Below are 15,712 nucleotides of genomic sequence, written 5' to 3' on the forward strand. Positions count from 1 at the left end.
GTCAGCAGCCCCGCGCCATGCTAGCTGTTGTGCGGAAAAAACTAAAACTTAGGGGCGCCTGGGTGGCTCAGTGGCTCTGCCTTCGGCTCAGGTCATGATCCCAGGGTCCTGGGATCGAGCCCCGCATCGGGCTCTCTGCTCCGCGGGGAGCCTGCTTCCCCCTCTCTCTCTGCCTGCCTCTCTGCCTGCTTGTGATCTCTGTCAAATAAATAAATAAAAATCTTTGAAAAACAAACAAATCCAAAAAAACCCTGAAACTTAAATATTCACGAGAGAATCAAACATGTTATGGAATCCATACCATGCGATACTACGCACTCATGAAAAATAACACTAGCTCACAGTATGTCATGAACAACCCTTCACGTAAGTGGGAAGAGCATCCTCTAACAGTAAATTTTTTTATCAAATTTTAAAGAGTTTTTTCATATATTTTAATACACCTATGAAAATTCTACAAAAATAATACATCAATATGTTAACGGAAATTATCTTCAGGCGATCACCATTTTATTCTTAATGCTTTTCTGCATTTTCTGAACTATTTGCAATAAGCAGTATCAATTTTATCTAAAAGAAAGAAAATTAAGGACTTAAATAAAAGATGTGAAAGACCTAATTTGACAAACAGCTCCTATAGAAAGAACTTAAGAATTCAAATTATTTGGGGGAAAAACACAAAAAACTGGCAACTATGTAGGCAGTAGACACCACAGTACAGGAGACTGTCTGGTACAGAGACAGAGCGGGTTTCTGAAAGCGCCAAAGCGTCATCCAACTGGTTCACATGCAATCCTAGACCGCTCTGTGTCACAGAACACCAGTTAAACAAGACAAAGGTCTGCCTATGCTACCAGCAATAAAGTTTTCAGTCTATACTTAATGCTAGCAAGGGTGCGATGACACTAATGGTAGAAATATAAACTAGAACCGGATTTCTGGAAAGCAGTTTGGCAACACACACAACAAAACCTCACGCTTCTTGATCCAGGACTCTCCAGGAAACACTCAAAGCTTAACGTCGAGGATGCCTCCCGGAGAATTCCTTATTAACAGCAAGATCTCACAGATAATCAAACAGGCAAGAGTAACAGGAAAATGATTACGTTATGATACATTCATATGGTAAATTGGACTTTTAAAACCAGTGTGTTTTTGAGAAATAACTTACAAGGAAATTCCACTTTATAAAATAAAAATAGCAGAATAAAAAACCACATGTGTGATACGATCAACAGTTTAAACATTTCTTTATATAAGGAATCTTCTAAGATTCTATTTATTTACTTGAGAGAGAGACAGAGAGAGAGCACACGCACAAGCACGCAAGCAGGGACAGGCGGCGGGACAGGGAGGAGAGAATCCCAGGCAGACTTCCTGCTCAGCACAGAACCTTTCATAGGGCTCGATCCCAGTACCCTGAGGTCATGACCGAGCCTAAATCAAGAGTCGATGTCCAACACACCAAGCCACCCATGTCTCTCAACAGCTCAAACACTGTTTATTTGTAGATATAAAACACGACCAGACGTAGACCAGCCGATGAAATCCTCGGAAGGATGGAATTATGGGTGAGTCCAGCTTTCTTTACAAGTTCCTTGTGCTTTATGATCAAAAAAGAAATGGGATTTTGTTTTAATTTTGACCCTTCTTTAATGACCTAAGCGCTTCCTTAACCAACACCAACCTCAGAGATAGTGGGTAAATGAAAGTAGTCACGGGAACCTGAGTCCTGGGAAGTTACTTAGTTTTATTTCCTCAACTATGAGATACAGATAATGCTACCCCCTAAGAATGTGGAGAAATAAATAATATAGTTAACGTATTCAAAGTGTCATAAGGCACTGTAACTGTTACTGAGTTTTATTTCCTCAACTGTGAGATACAGATAATGCTACCCCCTAAGAATGTGGAGAAATAAATAATATAGTTAACGTATTCAAAGTGTCATAGGGCACTGTAACTGTAAAGGTTTTCTGCTAGAGATACATGTTCTCCTTAGTTTATGAACTCAGCCAATGAGGTTTTCTCCAAAGGCCTTTTTTGGGGGTGGGGGGCAGGAGAGGGGAGGATGGTGAGCAGACTTAATGTGCTCATTCTAAATTTTATCTGAATTAATAAATACCAAAGAATGGCTGGGGGAAAACTCGAGAAAATGAACAATGAGGGTTCCTGGCTCTCAGAAGATGAAAACACTAGGAAGTATCAGTAAGCAACTATTATCATACGGTATGACAGCAGAACAGATAAATTAATACAACAAAATACAATCCGGAAATGGACTCAAGTGTCCCTGGATGGAGAGCATATAATACATCGCAGCGTTTCCAAATCAACGGAGGGAAACGGACCCATCACTATGTGGTACAAGAACTCCCGGCTCCCCATTTGAAGATAAGTTGTAAGAGCTGGATTCCTGTCTCAGTCCTAACAACAAAATAAATCCCAGTGTGATCAAATATTTAATAGTAAATACTAGAAGATAACACAAGAAGGTAGAAGTAAATCTAGAAGCCACAAAGGAAAAAAGTATTAAATCACAAAAAAATTAAAATATGTCCATATGCCAAAACATCTCAAAATTAAAATACAAAGTGGGGGAGATTCCTGCTACACCTGCTCCACACAGGACAAAGAAGTCAACTTTCCCACACGCAAAGATATTAAATTGAGGAGCTGCAAGTCTTCTTATGCCCTGATGGGGAGCCTGTAAACTGTCAACCCTTTCTGAAAGAGAATCTGGCACTTGCCATTAATTTTTTAAACCTGCACGTTCTTTGACTCGGTAATTCCAGCTGGAAGACTTTACACCACAAAAAACATTCACAGGAGTATGCAAAGACAGCTACAAGGATACTCACTGTAGTACTACCGTAATGGCATAAATATTCATCAGTGGGGACTTACTTTTACAAATTAGAGTGCATTTGTAACTGCACAAAAACAATCTATTTCAAAACTGATGACATAATCTGTATCAAAAACAAAGTTAAGAAAAGGAAGCTTGAGAACAGCAATATGCAGTATGATCCCACTTCTAAATCATCAGGACGCAAACTTTTTTTAAAACTAGAAAAAATATATACCAGGCCTTTCCTAGTGTTTACCTCTGAGTAATGAGCTTAGGAGCTTATATGGACTCTCCCTCTCCTTTCTAGAAATTTACAAACTGTTTTACCACAAGCATTTATTTTTGACACAAACATTTTTAATTAAGAAATTGAGGGACGCCTGGGTGGCTCAGTGGGTTAAAGCCTCTGCCTTCGGCTCAGGTCATGATCCCAGGGTCTTGGGATCAAGCCCCGCATCGGGCTCTCTGCTCAGCAGGGATCCTGCTTCCTCCTCTCTCTCTGCCTGCCTCTCTGCCTATTTGTGATCTCTCTGTCAAATAAATAAATAAGATCTTTAAAAAAAAAGAAAGAAAGAAATTGAAAAACACATAGCATGAAACAGCAGACAAATACTTCCATGGGACAGAACAGAGCACCTAGAAACAAAACCACACAGAGTCAACTGACGTGTGACAAAGAAGGAGAGGCAGTTCAATGGAGAAAGGATGACAAACGATGGTGCTGGAACAGCTAGACTGCACAGGAAAAAAGAAGAATCTAGATGCAGACCTTAAACTCACCACAAAAATTAACTCAAAATGAGTCACAGACCTAAATGCAAAATGCAAAACTGTAAAACTCCTAGAGCAAAACACAGCAGAAAATCTAGACGACCTTGTGTATGGCAATGACTTTTCAGATACTATATCAAAAGTACCATCCATGAATGAAATAACTGATAAGCTGAACTTCATTAAAATTAAAAACTTCTGGGGGCAACTGGGTGGCTCAGTTGGTTAAGCACCTGCCTTCAGCTCAGGTCATGATCCCAGGGTCCTGGGAATGAGTCCCACATCAGGCTCCCTGCTCAGCAGGAAGCCTGCCCCTCTCTTTCCCTCTGCCTCTCCCCCATCACTCCTGCTCTGTCTCTCAAAAAATTAAAATTTTAAATTAAAAAAAAAAACTGCTTGGCAAGAGACACTGTCAGTAGAATGAGAAGACAAGCCACAGGCTCAGAGAAAATACTTGCAAGAGACACATCTTATAAAGGACCGTTCTGCAAAACATACAAGAACTCTCAAACTCAAGCACAAGAAAATGAATCACCCAATTCAAAGAAGGGCCAAAATTCTGAATGGACGCTTCACAAAGGATGTACAGACAGCACATAAGCATAAGAAAAGATGTCTCACATCACGTCACTAGGGAACTACGCGTGAAAACGAGAGAGCACCACACACCTACTGGAATGGAGGCAATCCCAGACACAGCCGACACAAATGCTGGTGGGGACGCGGAGGCATAGGAATCCCCGTTCCCTTCTGGCGGGAAGGCAAAATGGCGCAGCCACTCTGACACTCAAACGATCCAGCCATCACGCTCCCTGGCGGCACGCATCCACACAGAAATCCGCACCGCAGCACCCTAACTCACGATCGCCAGGAGTTGGAAGCAGCCATGACGTCCTTCGGCAGGTGAAGGGAAAAGCTGGTACATCCATCCGTACGATGGAGTATGAGTGCGGAGAAGCCACAGAAAAGACATGGAGGAACCTGAAATACATATCGCTAAGTGGAAAAAACACAGGATTCCACTGACCGGACATTCCGGAAAAGGCCTAACTATGGAAACAGTGAAAAGATCAGCGGTTGCCAAGAACTGGGTGGGGCAGGGGGAGATGAACAGGTGGGACTCAGGGCAGTGAACCTTCTGTATGACACTGTAACAGTCAAGGAACACACGTACATCATCCGAACTCCCAGGATGTCCAGCTCTGAGAGTGAACCCTACTGCAAACGACGGACTCTGGGCGATAACGAAACGCCGTGTGCAGGCTTACCACCACGTGTGCCACAGGACGCGATGGTGGGGAAGTCAGCTGGGGGAGGGTATAAGGAAACTGTACTTTCTGTTCAATTTCGCTGTGAATCTGAAACTTCTCTGAAGGGCACCTGGCTGGCTCAGTCAATAGAGCACGTGACTCTTGATCTCAGGTCGTAGGTTCAAGCCCCACATCGGGTGTAGAGTGTACTTGAAAATAAAATCTTAAAAAAAAAAAAAAAAGTACTTTTAAAAAAATCAAGAAATAAAACTTCTCTAAAAATTCTCTAAAAAAGTCTATTCTTTTATTGTATCTGTATCCCCAGTGACTAGTATACAGTAAATGCTCAAAAAATTTTAAAAATTACACAGTATGGTAGAAGTCATATAGCTTCTCAATAAATCACAGATTTATGATGGGGGCGAGCTCTGTAAGTATCTGAGGGCCTTCTGTGTGGAAGAGAAAATGGCCTAATTCTGATTTGTTCAAAAGGCCAGAACCAAGGTGTCTAAACTATAAGGAATGTATCTGGGCCCCCCCAAATTAAGACTTTTCTAATACAGTTACCACAGAAAAATGGAGGTGTTCCAGGAAGACTAAATTTTCATCTATTAGGAACAAACGCAAAGAAAACTTTTGCAACAGAGCTGGATCTAAACTGTTGCTGTCCCTTCTGACACGGTCTACAGAAGCTCACCAGGGCCACAATAAAATGGAAGAAAGCAATCGCAGACAAACTCTGCTCTGGGGTAGATAAGGAAGTCGGGGACGTTAGATCTAGATGGGGTGGGAGGCCACAGAAGTCGGCTCTTTTCTAGACATAAATGTAGCAGGAGCTTAGGAAAAGCAGATGTCAGCTGAGGATTAAGTGGTCAGTATCTATCTGTCTCAATTTTTAAATCTTAACCAATGGGATGGTCCCCCACATCGTGGCTTACTTCCCGCACCCCATAAGACTTTCCGTAGTAAGGACCCAATCACGTCCCGTACGTGTTACTCTACCAGCCCTTCTCAACAAGGGTTCCATGACAGAAGGAAGCACCAAGGCCCACGGTCCCCAAAGGGCACAAAGAATTAACTTCTCTCCTTGCATCGAGAACAGTACTGGCGATATCGGCTTTGGGGTAACTGGGAAAACCACCTGTTCTGTGGTTAAGATGAATCCAGGTGAGTAAGAAGGAGCTGACTGACTTGGCTCCAACAGAGGTCTCAGAACTGCACCCTCCGGGAGGGCAGATAACCCTCTACCTTGTTCACGGGCGACAGACCGTGTACGTTGCAAAAATGAGGAAAGAACGGAGGCTACATACACGTGTAGTCGGCTTCTCATCTGCCCCAGAGACTTCTCTGCCTTTCTCTCTCCCTGCTGCCTGCTGCCTGCGGGATGAGAGCCGCCGCTGCTCATGACACCCGGGTTCCTGCCCCACCTAACCTGCTCTCGGTTCCTCAGACAGCGAGTCCTACCTATTTTCTCCTTGAAACCCTCGGGCTCCTGCCTTCTACTGGCAGTGCCACCAGTACCTACAATTAACCTCCTCTTTTTTAAGATTTGTTTATTTATTTGAGAGAGCACCCACACGTGAGCAGGGGGAGGGGCAGAGGGAGAAAGGCAAGCAGACACCCCGAGGCTGAGCGCAAAGCCCCAGCCAGGGCTCAACCCCAGGACCCTGAGATCAGGACCTGAGCTGACATGAGAACAGACTCTTAACTGGATGAGCCACCCAGGCGGCCCCCCCTTAATTTTTAAAACACACGATGTTACAACTCTATGAGCCTTCTCCAGAGACTGCCCCGACTGCCGTGCATCACCACGATTTTAAAAATCAGTCTATCCTGCTGCCTCTACAGCATCTCCTTCGCTGAACTCTTCCCAGGGTTCCAGACAGCCATCAAGTGAGCAGTCACCTGACTGCTCTGTAAGCATTTACTACTGCTGACCGTCACCCTCCAACACTGACTCTGCATCACAGCGACCTGCCCCCTAACTCTCCTCCTTTATGATTCACTACTGGTTTCCTCCTGCGCACCCAACCCGTCCGTTCCACCTGTGGTCCTCCGTACAGCCTGTCCTGTTGTTGTAGTCTCCCCAGCAGAGGGGCCATCCCGCGACAGGCGCACACAACAATCACGGCTCACCGGGAGGACTCCAGGGCATCTGACGACCAACGGTGCATCCGCACCCCACCTTCTTCCCAGAGCTCCAGGCCGCAAGTCCTGGCACCTCCTGGGTGTCTCCACACAACCGTCTGCCAAGCGCTCCACATCAACACTCTAAAACCAAAGCTGCCGCATTCTCCTGTTCTCCCCACCCTCCCACTGGACCCCCAGATCGGTGCTCGGCAGCTACATTCGCAGAAGCCTCCTTCGTTTCTCTCCCGCCTGCACCCCAGACCAAGTGTTCAGCAAGCTGCTGTTGGCCCACCATCGTATTTCTCCCATCGATCATTTCCTTTTCTCCATTCCCGGAGAAAGAGAACAGCCCGTCATCTCTCTCGGGTCACAGTAACAGCCTTGCCAATCTCCCTAACCACCTGCGATCCACCCTCTCTGTGTGACCAATCCACATTCTGGGTAATTTCCAGAGCGGCCTCCTACAGCCCAGGTGGGGACACGCTATGACTCTATCAAAGCACACAGGCCCCGCCACACCACCCAGGCAAACCCCAACTCCTTCCCTCGAAGCAAAGCTTTCCACCGTTCAGGCTCAACCCCCTTTCTCAAGCCGGTCGCTTATCAAGACCCAGGCTGCCGCACCACCAGATTAAGCACTCACCTCACCTCACCCTGCACTTGCTCCAGCTGTGCCCTGCCGGCTGCTCCTCTCCTCCCCCATCTTTCTCCAAGATGTCATTTCCATCGGTCGGAAATTCTACACCACTCTCAAGGCGCTACTCAAATGCCACTGTCTCCGATATGACCTGGGGTGCAGTGAGGGTCGAATGCAGGAAAGGGCCCATGCCGACGGAACTTCCTGAACGATCTAATACGCTCCCTGCTTGTCCCGAAGTGCTGTAAGTGGAGAAAAGCTGGCACGTTATCTCAACAGCACACCGCCCCTGACTTTCCTTCAACCCACTGCGACAGCTCACAGGAACCACAAACGTGGCGCTGGGAACAGCACCGCAGCCAGACGACAGGCCCTTCCTCACGGAGTCGCTCTGAGTTCACCACCCAACTTTACGCTCCGTAACAAAAGGAGCGTCTCTATTTTGTTGTAATATCCACAACACAACACCCGCCACGCATGAGGCATATGCAGTAAATATTTATTTAAAGAATGAAAGTATTAAAGAAAAAGGAATGATAATGAGTAAGTTTTGTGTGTTTTGACTATAATCAAGTTACATCAATTCTATGATTCTGTTCAGGCCACATCAAACGAGGTCTCTAGGCAAAGTTCATTCTACACAAATAGAAGCAGTAACCAGAAGAGAAATGACAGCTCCACTCTCCTCCTCAATTCTACTCTTGTCCCTGCTACAATGCAAGTCACTTCCATGTCTTTAGTCCGTAGTTTCCTGATCTGTAAAATCAGGGAAGACAACTAGCCTTTAGGACTCCTTTCAGTAACACATCTCTGTACATACTACTCTCTACAGGTAACACAGACCTAGAGACCATCAGGTGCCACCAGAAGTCATTAACAATGGACATCCGTCTCGGAGACCATCAAAAGAATGTTAAGTATTGCAACTGTACCAAAAAGAATAAAATACCTAGGAATAAATTTAATTAAAGAGATGAAAGACCTCTATAAACTATAAAACTGTAAGACACTGATGAAAGAAACTGAAAATGACAAAAATGGAAATCCACACTCTTGGATTAGAAGACTTAATACTGTTAAAATGGCCATCCTGCCCGATACAACCTACAGATTCAACACTATCCCTACAGAGTGCCAACAACATCTCTCACAGAACCAGAATACAACTAAAACCTGCATGGAACTGTATAAGACCCCAAACAGCCAAAGCAATCTTGAGAAAGAGGAACAAAGCTGGAGATCTCACAATTCCAAGTTTCAGGCTATTAACAGAGAGCTGTAGTAATCAAAACAGTATGGTGCTGGCGTGAAAACAGACACACAGATCAATGGAACAAAATGCGGAGCCCAGAAATAGACCCACGCTTTATAATCAATCTACCATAAAAGAGGCAAGAATACACAATGGGGAAAAGTCGGTCTCTTCAATAAACGGTGCTGGGAAAACTGGACAGGTCCAGGCAAAAAATGAAACTGGACCACACACAAAAATAGACTCAGACCGGATTAAAGACCTAAAAGTGAGGCCTGAAACAATGAAACTCCTGGGAGAACACATGCAGCAATTTCTCTGACATCAGCCATAGCTACATTCTTCTAGATATGTCTCCTCAGGCAACGGAAGCAAAAGCAAAAACTACTGGGATCACATCAAAATAAAAAGCCTTTACAGAGCAAAGGAAACATCAACGAAACTAAAAGGCCACCCAGTGAATGGGAGAAGACTTGCAAAAGATATATTCAATAAGACTACTACCTAAAATACATAAAGAACTTCTACAACTCAACACCAAAAGAACCAGTAATTCCATGAAAAAAAGGGCAGACGATCTGAATAGTCGTTTCTCCAAAGAAGACATCCAGATGGCCAAGAGACACGTGGAAAGTTGCCCAACACCATTCATCATCGGGAAACGCAAATCAAAACAATGAGATCCCACCTCCCACCTGTCAGAAAGGCTAGAGTCAAAAAGACAGGAAACAAATGTTGACAAGGATGTGAGGAAAAGGAGCCCATGTGCGCTGTAGGCTGGGAACGCACACTGGTGCAGACACCATGGAAAACAGTATGGAGGCTCCTCAAAAAATTAAAAATGGAGCTACCCTATGATCCAGCAGTTCCGCTACCAGGAACTTAAAGTAAGAGAACACACACACGGACCGAAAGACCAGCCACCGCCACGTTCCCTGCGGCGGCGTCTTACAATAGCCAGATACGGAAGCCACCCAGGCGCCCACCGACGGATGAATGGGTAAAGATGCGGTGTATGCACCATGGAATTTTACTCAGCTGCAAAAGACAGTGGGATCTTTGCCATTTGTGACGATCTGCATGGACCTAACGAGTATTATGCTAAGTAAAATAAGTCAGAGAAAGACAAATGCTGTATGACTTCACTTATATGTAAAACACTAAAAAAGAAATGAATAAACAAACAAAAAGCAGAAACAAACCCATAAATGAGAACAGATGGTTCCCGGGGCGGGGGAAGGGGACTGGCAGAATGCGTGGAGGGAAGGAGGTCCAGGCTTCCAGGGACGGAACCAGCACGTCACTGGGATGGAAGGTCCTGCATGGAGAACATAGTCAATGACACTGCAGTAGTGCCGTGTGGTGACAGACGGTGCACGCTGCGGTGAGCGGAGCAGAAGGCACGGACTTACCGAATCCCTGCGCTGCACACCTGATACTAACACTGTGTCCTAACTACACGTCAAGAAAAAGAAAGTGTTCAGAGACCCCTTCCGCGTGCCTGAAAGGCGATGCAAGTTTAAGCTGACACGGGGGACTGGGGGAAAGGTGTTAAGGAAACTGAAACCGCCGGAGAAGAGAAATACAAAAAATATCTGGAAAGGACACATCCTCAAATTTCTTCAGGCTCACACAGAAGAGATGCCTTTGATCTGCTCTGCATAGTCCCAGAGAAGAGAACTAAACCCCAGGCAGAAGTTACGGCAGGCAAGCCCCCGCTCGAGCAAAGTGCGCACAGAATGCCGGAGCCAGTCCCAAGAGGAGGTGGTAGGTTCCCGCGCTCTTCAGAGGCCTTCCAATAGGAATCGGGCTACCACTCGGAAGAGATTCCGCTCACCTACCGAGAAAAATGAACAAAGACACCTTCCTTCCTAGGGCTTCCTCTTCTCTGACTGGTAATGGCAGCTTCCTCTAGGATCCAACAGAGGAAATGATCCAGGACCTCGAGGCACCCCTCAGTTCCCACCAGCGCGCCCCAGGCCCATGCCCTCATTAGTGCAAGATTCTCGAAAGGAGGACCGTATCTCTCTCTGTCATTTCCATCTCCCGCCCCCCACACCACCTGCCACAACTGTGTCGTACAAAACGTCTGCTACACACTCCTCTCAAGACTAAACTCGATTTAAGGATTATACAAGAAAAGCACCTCAGATTTCATGGCATAAAGAGCTCCTGTATGCACTGGTCACGGGATTTCAGGAAACCGAGCCCTTAAGAGTCAAAGGCTGTTCTGTCTGCAGGGAGCTGGGTAACCCGTACAGATTACAGGCAATCACACAATCCGGGCTACCATGGGTCGGGGTACCAGAGCAGTAAGGCTGCAGGGTGAGCTAATGGCTTCGCCTTCCAGATCAGGCATCTCTGCGAGTTTAGTACTTGGGAGATCTCTCAAGTTTTGATAAACAAACCAAGTACACGAATTATTGAGTAACAGTGTTAAAACAATTGGCTATCCAATTTGAAAAAAAATAAAATCAGATCCCTATGTCGTGTCAAAAATAAATTCCAGATGCAGGTGCCTTCTCCCAGCAAGGCAGAAAGTAGCCTCCCGGAAGGCCAAGAAAGTCTGATCTCAGAACTGGGAGGGGCCTCTTGAAGACTGATTTCTTCCCTGGGCTCTCCGCCTCGGCCCTACAGACAGCGGCTGCCCCGTATACTTGCTATTCCTGTGTTCTTTTTCTCTGAGGGAATCTCCTGTTTAGCTAATGCTTCTTTTTTTTTTTTTTTTTAAGATTTTATTTATTTACTTGAGAGAGAGAGAGAGCGCGCGCGCGCATGAGCAGGGAAGGTTAGGGGGAGAAGCAGACTCCCCGATGAGCAAGGAGCCCGATGTCAATGTAGGACTCGATCCCAGGGCCCCACGATCATGACCTGAGCCAAAGGCAGATGCTTAACCCACTGAGCCACCCAGACGCCTGCTAGAACTTCTTTATACTAAATTTGTTTAGTATAAACCCTATTAAAATTCAAAAATAAATAAAATCTAGATGATTTAAAGCACTAAATATAAAAGACAAAACCATAAAAGTGTTGGAAATGAGGGTTTTGTTTTTTTTTAATAAACACGGGAGTTAAGAGAGGTCTTCCTAAGCAAGAGCCGTAACCACAAAATTTTAAAAATGGTCAGATCTACAAAAAAATTCTGCACAACAGAGGGAAAACCAAGTATGTATAATCACTATTTAAAAGCCATCATGTCACCTACTTGCTTAAAACCCTCTAGTAGCTTCTGCTTCAGCTCCAAGGACGAAACCCACTCAGGCCAGCCCCTACTGGCCTCTCTGCAGCACTCTCACCACCCTGCTTCTCCCAAAACAGGGACCCCTGTTCACCCTTCGGATCTCAGCTCTAGCATCAATGCCTTAGAAAACCTTCTAGACTCCCTAACTGGGTCAAATCCCTAAATTATAGGCATTCATAGCACTGCGTACCTCTCACAGCTGCTCAAGCCAATAACTTCTGAGTGATCTTCCCTCTTTCCCTCTCTTTCTCTCTCTCTCTCCCCCTCATTCTGTATCTAATCCAAATCCTGTTGGCCATACCCTCGAAATAATAAGCTCCATCAATACATCCAGTCCAAGCCTTACCATCTTCTTCCTAGACTCATGCCTCCCTGTCCTCTGTTGCCAATCTGGCAGCCAGAGTGATTTTTTAAAACATAAGTCCCGTCCCATCACTCTTCTGCTCCAAACTCTCAATGGTTTCCCTTGTGAAAGCCAATCAGTGCTCCTAAGGCCCTACGAGATCTGCCCCCACGCCATGACCCCTCACCTCATGTCCTCCTGCTCTCTCTCCTCTACCTCCCCTCTCCCACCTCTCCACCAAGCCCCCCATAACTTCATTCTGGCCATACTGACCTCCATGCCCTTCCCCAAACATGCTAGACACACCATTCCTAAAAGCATGTGCAAACACTGACCCTGTCTGGAACACTTTTCCTCCAGACAGCCTCATAGCTGACCCTCTCTCCCTCCTTCAATGTCGTCTTCTCAATAAGGCTGACCAGCCCACCCCCCTTCCTTTTACCCTGCTCGCTTCTTCCTTTTTTCCACAGCGTTTGTCACCTGACAGTCTATATCAGTTGCTGATGTTTGTAGTTTAGTATCTGTTTCTCCCGCACTGTGGCTGGGCTGTTTACCATCTGTGTTGCTCACGGATGTATCCCAAGTACCTACAGCCGTGCCGGGCAAGTAGCTCGTCATCGGACCTCCTAGAACCTGGTACAGGGCTTGGCAAAGACTAGGTATACAAAATCTGCTCACTGAAGAACAGCATTTTTTCTATCAGGAGATACGAATTTAAAACAGCTGACGTTATCCAGGGCTGGTAAAAGTGCAAAGGAAATCCGCCCTCTCATACGCTGCTGGCAGGTATGTAAATCGATACCTTTTTTGAGACGAAGCTAGCAATCACTATTAAAATTTAAACCACTCAGAGTTCATGTACTCTTATAGAAACAAGAGTCCCTTAAATATAGGTACAAGGATATCTACGGCAGCACTGCTTATAAAGTAATGAAAAACTTGTCCAATAGTGAAAACGAACTGTCCATCAACAGAAAAGCAGGCAAACAAACCCTGTGCAGCACACGCAGCTAACAGAATGGAGCAGATCTCTAACGCTGGCCTCGAAGGTAGTGGGCGACCTGGTTAACAGAGCAGAGGGCCCAGACATTCCGCAGGCTGCATCTGAACCGTGGCTCCCGCGCCTCCTAGCTACAGAACTCTACAGACACTTTTATTGTTTGTGCCTCAGTTTCCTCATCAGTAAAACGGAAACAGTATTACAGCAGCAAGAGCCTCACTGACCCCAAGATCTCCTGAGACAAGGCATGGAGAGCTGACTGCACAGGACATGGCCAGGGGACCACTCGCAAGCGTGTCATTATGGCCGGCATGCACTGGGTGAAACAGACAAGCTGCAGACCTATCTGCGGAGAGCATGTCCCCTTCACTAGAGCACTCAGCACGTCTGTGTAGCTACAGGTAAAAGTCAAGGGCAGGAAACTCACTAGTCATGACCCCTGGGAGACGGGAGAAGACCTATTCTCTATACCCACACATTTTTAATGGGGGGACTTTCCAAGGCAGTGCTTCTACATGAAAAATGAAAGCAAATGCTTCTATGATATAGTTTAACTTGGATTTTAAAATGTTAAAATATGAAAATCTTTATAAATAGTCTTAGAATTCTCAAGATGAAATGGAATCATCAGATGAAATTCCTCCGGCTATTCAAGTCACCTCGGTTCTAAATGAACACACTGAGATGCACCGGCTAACCAAAACAAAACAAAACCACTTTTCAATAAACTTACAAAACAAGAAATTAAAAATAAAGGCAATAAATTTCATTCTATCAGCTTACACACAAGTCAGTCCTTTCCTTAATCTGCCGAATCTCACTGAAAACAAAGGTGTGTCCAAAAAGTTACACGACACCAACACAAGAGACCAACCGCGTCTAAACTAAAACGAGGACGGCAGGATTCAAGTAGGAAACTGGACGGTTCTCTCGGACTGCCAGTGCGGCTCAGAAGAATCCCGCACGTAGTTTCAAGACTCGGCAGGGCAAGGACATCGGAGCGCGCCTCAAAGCTCAGGTGTTAAGATGTGACCTACGCTGAGCTCGGCCGAAGAGAAAAATGACGTCCCCGAGACGGACTTCCAGACCGCGCTGACACAGGCGCTGTCCCTCCACGCCGGCGGCTCCGGCTGCCCATCCACCCCCACGAGAGTAAGACCGCGGTGCATGCAAACCGAACCTCGCGGGCCGCCCCAGGACTCGGAAAACCAGGAGTAAACCTGCACTAAGAATAGCGAAAGGACACAAGATTCCCACCCGCTCCCAAGTGCTTAGTCATCTCGGCGTGTGGACAAGGAGGACCGCGCCGCATCCCGGGAGAGCGGAGAGTCCTGCTGGGGCCGGGCTGCCGGGCCACCTGCGCGCGCGGACGCCTGTCTGCATCCGAGCATCCCTCCCGGGCCGACCGCAGCCCGAAGCCGCTCCCGGCGCCCGCCGACTGCAGCAACGAGAGGGACCTATGGAAGCGCGGCGCGCTCCCCGGACAGCCGCAGCGAAGGCGAGGGGCCACGACCTCGGCCTGGCCACGGCCCCGCGCGCTCTCCCCGCTCCGGGAGACGGGCCCCACCGCTCCGCGGGCGGCCGGCAGGCCCTAACCGAGAACCGCCTCGGGCCCCCCAGAGGCCAAGTTCCCTGGAACTTGGGAAAGACTGGAACTTCAGACGACCCCGGGCCCGGCCCCGATCTCCAGGACGCGCCTGCCGTGCGATCGGCCTCCCGGGCCACGGCCCGCTCCCGCCCAAGACCGCCAGGCGCCCAGGCCCGGGGCAGCCGCACCCCCCGGGGCTCTCGCACCTGACACCCCGCCCAGGCGCAAGCTCGCGGGCTCCCAGCAGGGCGCCAGCGAGCAACACCCGCAGCGACGCGCTGGGCCTCTCCAGTGTGGGCCCAGCCCGCGGCCCCCGAAGGCCACGAAAGCCTCCGGCAGCCCCGCCGGCGACTCGGGCCGGGCTCGCGCTCCTAGCAGAAGGCGAGCGTACGAAGCCCCGCACGTCAGACGCCCTGTCCTTGCTGCCCCAGGCCCCGCGGCGACGGGGCGCGCGAGTCCACGCGGGCGGCCGTCCTCCCGGCACAGCAGCGGCAGGAGCCTCCCCTCGCGCGTGCCGAAGGTCAAGGAGGCGGCGTCTGCCCGGAGCTCGTCACCCGGCGGCGGGGGGGTCCGCGTCCTCCAGACCCCAGCCCCCGCCCCAGGCGCCGGCACTGCGGGGCAGGCCGCACGGCCCCCCCGGGAGCGCCGC

General features: G+C 47.8%; 1 protein-coding gene across 2 annotated transcripts in view; it reads right to left on the bottom strand.

Annotated features, from left to right (window-relative positions):
* The window catches only part of RABEP1 (rabaptin, RAB GTPase binding effector protein 1), an 88,321-nt gene that overhangs the window by 71,891 nt on the left and 718 nt on the right, over positions 1-15,712 (bottom strand). The gene's annotated exons all lie outside the window — the stretch shown is intronic.

Source organism: Lontra canadensis, unplaced genomic scaffold (assembly GCF_010015895.1).
Source record: "Lontra canadensis isolate GAN:19392208 unplaced genomic scaffold, GSC_riverotter_1.0 scaffold110, whole genome shotgun sequence".
Lineage (NCBI taxonomy): Eukaryota > Metazoa > Chordata > Mammalia > Carnivora > Mustelidae > Lontra > Lontra canadensis.